We start from the raw sequence: 6405 nt of genomic DNA, 5'->3' as shown, positions 1-6405 counted from the left end.
GAAAGGACCCTGATGCTGGGAAAGATTGAAGGCAGGGTGAGAAGGGGACAACAGAGAATGAGATGATTGGATGGCATCACCGACTCAGTGGACATGAGTTTGAGTGAGCTCCAGGAGTTGGTGATAGACGGGGAAGCCTGGCGTGCTGCAGTCCATGGGGCCGCAAAGAGTCAGACATGACTGAGCGACTGAACTGAACTGAGTCAATCAGTCATGCCTGACTCTGTGACCCCAAGGACTGTAGCTCGCCAGGTTCCTCTCTCCATGGATTTCCCAGGCAAGAATACTGGAGTGGGTTGCCATTCCCTTTTCCAGGGGATCTTCCCCACCCAGGAATCAAACCCAAGTCTCCTGAATTGTAGGTAGATTCTTTACTGACTGAGCCACCAGGGAAGCCTCTTAGCCGATAGAAACTAAACCTATAAAAATCTTCTTCCCGTATATCTTTTGTACCTGGTTGGTCCTCTTCACCTGCACTGGACCTTTCCTAGTTCAGACAACTTCACATCATTTCCCTGGAATGAACTGTCTTCTTACTTCAGCACTGGTCTGCTCCTGATCCCTTCAATTCATTCTTCCCTCAGCTGCCAAGACTTTCCCACCAGTTCTCCCACTTCCACTGCTGCCCTAGTCCAAGCTACCGTTACATCATGCATTTGTTACTGGCACAACATCCTCCTAATGAGTTTCCCTTTCCAATTTCTGCATAAGATTGATCATACCCCATGCTTAAAACCCTGCAGTGGCATCTTATTTCAATTATTATAAAATCTGTACTCCTTGCCAAGGCTTTTATGATCTGGCCTCTGCCTCTGCCTTTAACCTCATCTTCTTCAACTTCCCTTTGATTCAAAACCATGACCATGTGTTTTTTTTTTTCCTAAGCTATAAACTGCCAATTCCTTGCCACCACAGTCTGTCTGCTTTGTATCCTCTTCACATGGTCTTTCAAATGTCTTCTTCTCAACAACCAGGTCTCAGTTCAAATGACTGTCTTAAGAGGACTTCACTGAATACCCCAATTTTCTCCCCTTTGAGTTCTCCATCTTAATAGTTTATGCTCACTTCTTGATATATTTTGGCTGAATCCTGACATTGTTTTGGATAAATTGTGAGTTCTGGAGTTGGTCTACTACATTGCGAATAGTGGCGTTTTTCAACCTACTAGCTTCCATCTGGGCAAGTTATTTAATCTCTTCTTCTTTTTCTGCAAAATGGAATAATAATGCTTTATGAGGTTGATGCCAAAGTTCAATGAGTTAAACCTTAAATTCATAGAACTGTACCAGGCTAGTCATTGTTTCTGTTGCAGATAGAGTAGGATTGATATTAAAACATGTCTCTTGAAGCACAAGTCTACTCCTTCTTCTTAGATTGTGTACTTCTATAACTCCAAATCTAGAGCACAGTCTGGTAGTCAACAGATCCTCAAAAAAAAAAAAAAAAAAAGCATGATTTATTGTTACCTGACTAGTGACCCAGCAAAAGACAGCTCTGATGAAAGATTTTCGAATTCCAAATATTTTTAAACAGTGTGGGGAAATTTACTTTACTATCTGCCATTGGCTCTAGCAGAAATTTCCACAGTGCAATGTAAGCTTGAACAGAAGATTTCAGTTACTGAGACCTAGATACACGAGAAATCTCAAGCACTGTACAGGAGAATCAGTAAGAAGCAGATCGCAGGGGAACTTGACCTCCAGCCTTGGTGCTGCTATTAGTGAGAAACCACCAGATCCAGACAGGAACTGGGAGTATTAGCCAGGTAACCTGAGTCAGAACTAGGAAGAAGCCTTCTCGAAGTAATCCTTGAATGTAAAGGGAACCAACTCAGGCACTTTTCTGGAAGAAATGGATCTGGTGCTAAATTATTTGTGGCCCCAATTCCAACAAGTTAAGGGGGTAAGTTTCTACACAGCACCAAACAATTCTTGGAACATCATCTGGGTGTTCTACAATTCAACTCAATTCTTAAGAATCTTAATAGACTATTAGCTTCCCTCTCTCCTTCCCATCAGATACCAGTATCAAGTCCAGGTTGTTACCTGGACTTCTGACCTATAAACTGGTACTTCTGACCAACAAATTGTCTGTAAATTGATGGCTCCCAGGATCACCTCCTTAGATTTGGTTTATTTGCTAGCAAGGTTCGCAGAGAAAAAATATGCTTACTGGACCACTGGTTTATTATAGAAGGATATAACTCAGGAACAGCCAGATGGAAGAAATGCATAGGGCAAAAGAGCGGGGAAGGGAGAGAAGCTTCCATGCCCTCTCTATGAGGGTGCCATTCTCCCAGCACCTCCACCTTCTGGGTTTGCCAACCCAGAAACTCTCCAAACCCCATCCTTTTGAGGCTTTATGAAGGTTTCAGTAATCGGCATAACTGGTTGTCATTGACCTGCTGCTGCTGCTAAGTCGCTTCAGTCATGTCCGATTCCGTGCAACACCATAGACGGCAGCCCACCAGGCTCCTCTGTCCCTGGGATTCTCCAGGCAAGAATACTGGAGTGGGTTGCCATTGCCTTCTCCTGTCATTGACCACAGGCAATTAATTCAACATCCCAGCCCTCTTCCCTCCTCAGAGATTGAGGGTGGGGTGGAATGTTCCAACCCTCTATTCACGTTATTGGCTCCATTGGCAACCAGCCTTCATCATTAGATGAGGCCCCCAGATCACCTGATTAACAGACCAAGAGACACCTTTGTCACTCTCAACATTTAGGAGATTCCAAGGGTTTCAGGAGCCATGAGTCAGGAACCATGGACAAAGACCAAATATAATGAGAAACATATTTTGGTCAACTAAATTACCAGATATATATTTTCCTTAGAAAACACAATATCGTAGATGTCTTTCAGTGATCGAGATGGGCTCAAAAATGGGACAGAACAAGCACTATGAGAGAGGAGTGCTCTAGATCATATTAGTATATCCATCTTGGGCTGTGATGGAGAAGTAAGAAGCGGGAAAAAATCAGATGTAGACCATGGGGAGTCTTTCTCAGTGTTGTTTATATGAATTGAATGGTTCAGATTTGGATAAAATTGATCACACGTTTTCAGATTGTTGCTAAGATTGTTATGTTAACTTCATGTGCCATATGTTGATTTTTACCACATGTTATTAGAAAATCTTGTGAAGGCTGCATATATTCTTCCAGGCTAAGAAGCGAGGGAGTGTCAGGCCGCTTTATTGTTAGCCTCAAATAAATGATTTTAAATCAGAGTTCAATGGTGCATTAGTCACACAAGGAAGCTGAATCTAACATTTACTTTATCAAATTGTCTCTACACAATTCACTGTGTTTGTACACTGTAACAAGTGTTATCAAATACTGTGTTTGGCTTTTGGCAGGCTTTTTTTTTTTTTTGGCTGTAGCATCTGTTCAGAGTGTCACAGTACAAATTTAGAAGCTTATATATAGACTCAGCAGGTCATCTTTTCATGAGCTGATTTGTTAAAAATTTCTCAAGTAAAGCCACATTTGTTGGAGGATCTTTCAACATAAAATAATATAAAGGTATGTGTCTGATCCTTCTAAAGAATTTGGCATTTAAACAAAGTACAAATCTACGTTCTATGAAGACTGCAAAACCAATAATCATATTAACATAAAGCTTTGCATGTTCTGAAAACTTAGTGTATTTTCAGTTAAATTATTGCCTATGCTTTATAATAACATATTTTCATTGAAAATGTTATGGTCTTAAATTCTAAATTTTTTAAATTACAAGTTATTAAAAGATTTTACACTCTCCTAGTCCTGATTTTGGTTTACATAATTTATAGCTACTTTAATACATATTACTAATAAAAAAAATCTTGATTTATTATATCAAATGTATGAGTCTAATTTTAGAGTAGATTTTTGCCTTTTTACTGAGCTGAAGATTGATATATTTGACAATTGTTACTTGAATAATTCTGATTAATGAGGCCCTTAGAGCTCATGCTGTTTATGCAATTTCATTTATGTATTATAAGTAGTATACCATAGATTATTATATGAACTACTCCTAGTGATTTTCAAATTCTTCTTTTGAAATAGAAAGCTTTTCAAGGGGAAATAAAGGTTAACAGGTTGAGTTGAAAAGATTTTTTTATTCCATTTCTCTAATTTTCAACCAAAGAGACGCTATGACCCACTTTGCTGTTGCTTCCTCCCCACCTTTTTCTCCTGTCCAGTCCTCCTTTCCCTATTGTGTTCTAGCCCTTACTGAGGTCTCAATCAAGACGATACGCCCTGCTCTTCACTCCCAGTAGTGAGTAGAAACTATGTGGAGAGTGGGTGGAGAGACAAGCTCTTTTCCTGTAGCCAAATCAAGCCTTGCTTCCTCTGACTCAGCAGAAGCCCTGGAGCAGCAGACGGGGCAAGCGAAAAGGAAAATGTTCCAAACGCCACTCAAGAAGTAGCGAGCAGAAGTGGGAGATGAGTTCTGAGGGTTTTATCTTTGTTTTGGGGAGTGGAGAGGCTGTGAGCACCCTTTAAAGCTCTGTGAATAAATCAAACTTAAATATTGTTATCAGCCATTTACTTCCTGGCTTTGCAAAGAGTACAGATAGATGACGCACGTACACACACACACACACACACACACACACACACACGCTATCAGGTTAGTGCAAAATTGATTGCAGTTTTGCATTGTTGAACTTTGCTGTTTGATATTGGAATACATTCTTAAATGTGATTCTGTTATACATTATTTTAATGTGCATTTATTGCTTTCTGTTTTTTGCTAACGACATTACTTTCTGTATATTTTATATATATACAAATTGGGCTACCAACTTTTGCCTCATCTGCTATATTCACCTGTCCTCTTGCCAACCGACTACCACTTCTTCAAGTATTTCAGCAACTTTGTGTGGAAAGCTGGAGAAGGAAATGGCACCCCACTCCAGTGCTTTTGCCTGGAGAATCCCAGGGACAGGGGAGCCTGGTGGGCTGCCGTCTGTGGGGTCGCACAGAGTCGGACACGGCTGACGTGACTTCGCAGCAGCAGCATGGAAAACACTTCCACAACCAGCAAGGGGCAGAAATTCTTACCAAGAGTTCACTGATCCAGAAGCACAGATTTCTATGCTACAAGAATAAACCAACTTATTTCTTGTTGGCAAAAATGTGTTGATTATAATGGTTCCTATTTCAATGAATAAAGATGTGTTTGAGCCTAATTATAGTGATTTAAAATTCAAAGTCTGAAACTGCAATTACGTTTCTCCCAACCTGAAGAGAAGTGAAGTGAAAGTAGCTCAGTTGTGTCCCACTCTGCTACCCCGTGGATAGTCCATGGACTTCTCTAGGCAGAATACTGGTGTGGATAGCCATTCCCTTCTCCAGGGGATCTTCCCAACCCAGGGACTGAACCGAGGTCTCCCACATTGCAGGCAGATTCTTTACCAGCTGAGCCACCAGGGAAGCCCTTGCCCCAACCTAAATATGTATAATGTGTGTGTGTGTATGTATGTGTGTGTGTACACACATATGCATGTATATATATATGTGATATATATTTTCTTGTGCTCAAAAATCACTGCAGATGGTGGCTGCTGCCGTGAAATTAAAAGGTTCTTGCTACTTGGAAAAAAAGTTATGACAAGCCTAGACAGCATATGAAAAAGCAGAGACATTACTTTGCCGATAAAGGTCCGTATAGTCAAAGCTATGGCTTTTCCCATAGTCATGTATGGATGTGAGAGTTGGACCATAAAGAAGGCTAGGCGCCAAAGAACTGATGCTTGTTGGAGGAGACTTTTGAGAGTCCCTTAGACTACAAGAGAATCAAACCAGTCAATCCTAAAGTAAATCAATGCTGGATATTCATTGGAAGAGCTGATGCTGAAGCTCCAATATTTTGGCCACCTGATGTGAAGAGTCTATTCATTAGGAAAGACCCTAATGCTGGGAAATACTGAAGGCAGGAGAAGGAGACGACAGAGGACGATATAGTTGGATGGCATCACTGACTCAGTGGACATGGGTTTGAGCCAGCTCTGGGAGATGATGAAGGACAGGGAAACCTGGAGTGCTGCAGTTCATGAGGTCACAGAGTCAGACATAGCTGAGGGACTGAACAACAGAAAATATATGTATGTATATATATATGGATATGTATGTGTATATTTATCTATATATGTGTTTTTAAAGTGAGGAAATAACATTATTTAAGGGAAAATCTTCAAGATGTATACCAACTTTTAAACTTTTTCTCTTAAACTGCTGAGAACAAGGTATTAGGTGAAGAATTTTTTTTTTTCCAGATAATTAAAACCAATTTTGGAGAAGGAAATGGCAACCCTCTCCAGTATTCTTGCCTGCAGCATCCCATGGACAGAGATGACTGATGGGCTATGGTCCATAGAATCACAAAGAGTCAAGCACAACTGAAGTGACTTTG

The sequence above is a fragment of the Dama dama genome, chromosome 17 (assembly GCF_033118175.1).
Source record: "Dama dama isolate Ldn47 chromosome 17, ASM3311817v1, whole genome shotgun sequence".
NCBI classification, from domain to species: Eukaryota; Metazoa; Chordata; class Mammalia; order Artiodactyla; family Cervidae; genus Dama; species Dama dama.
Note: the sequence above shows the minus strand (reverse complement) of the source record.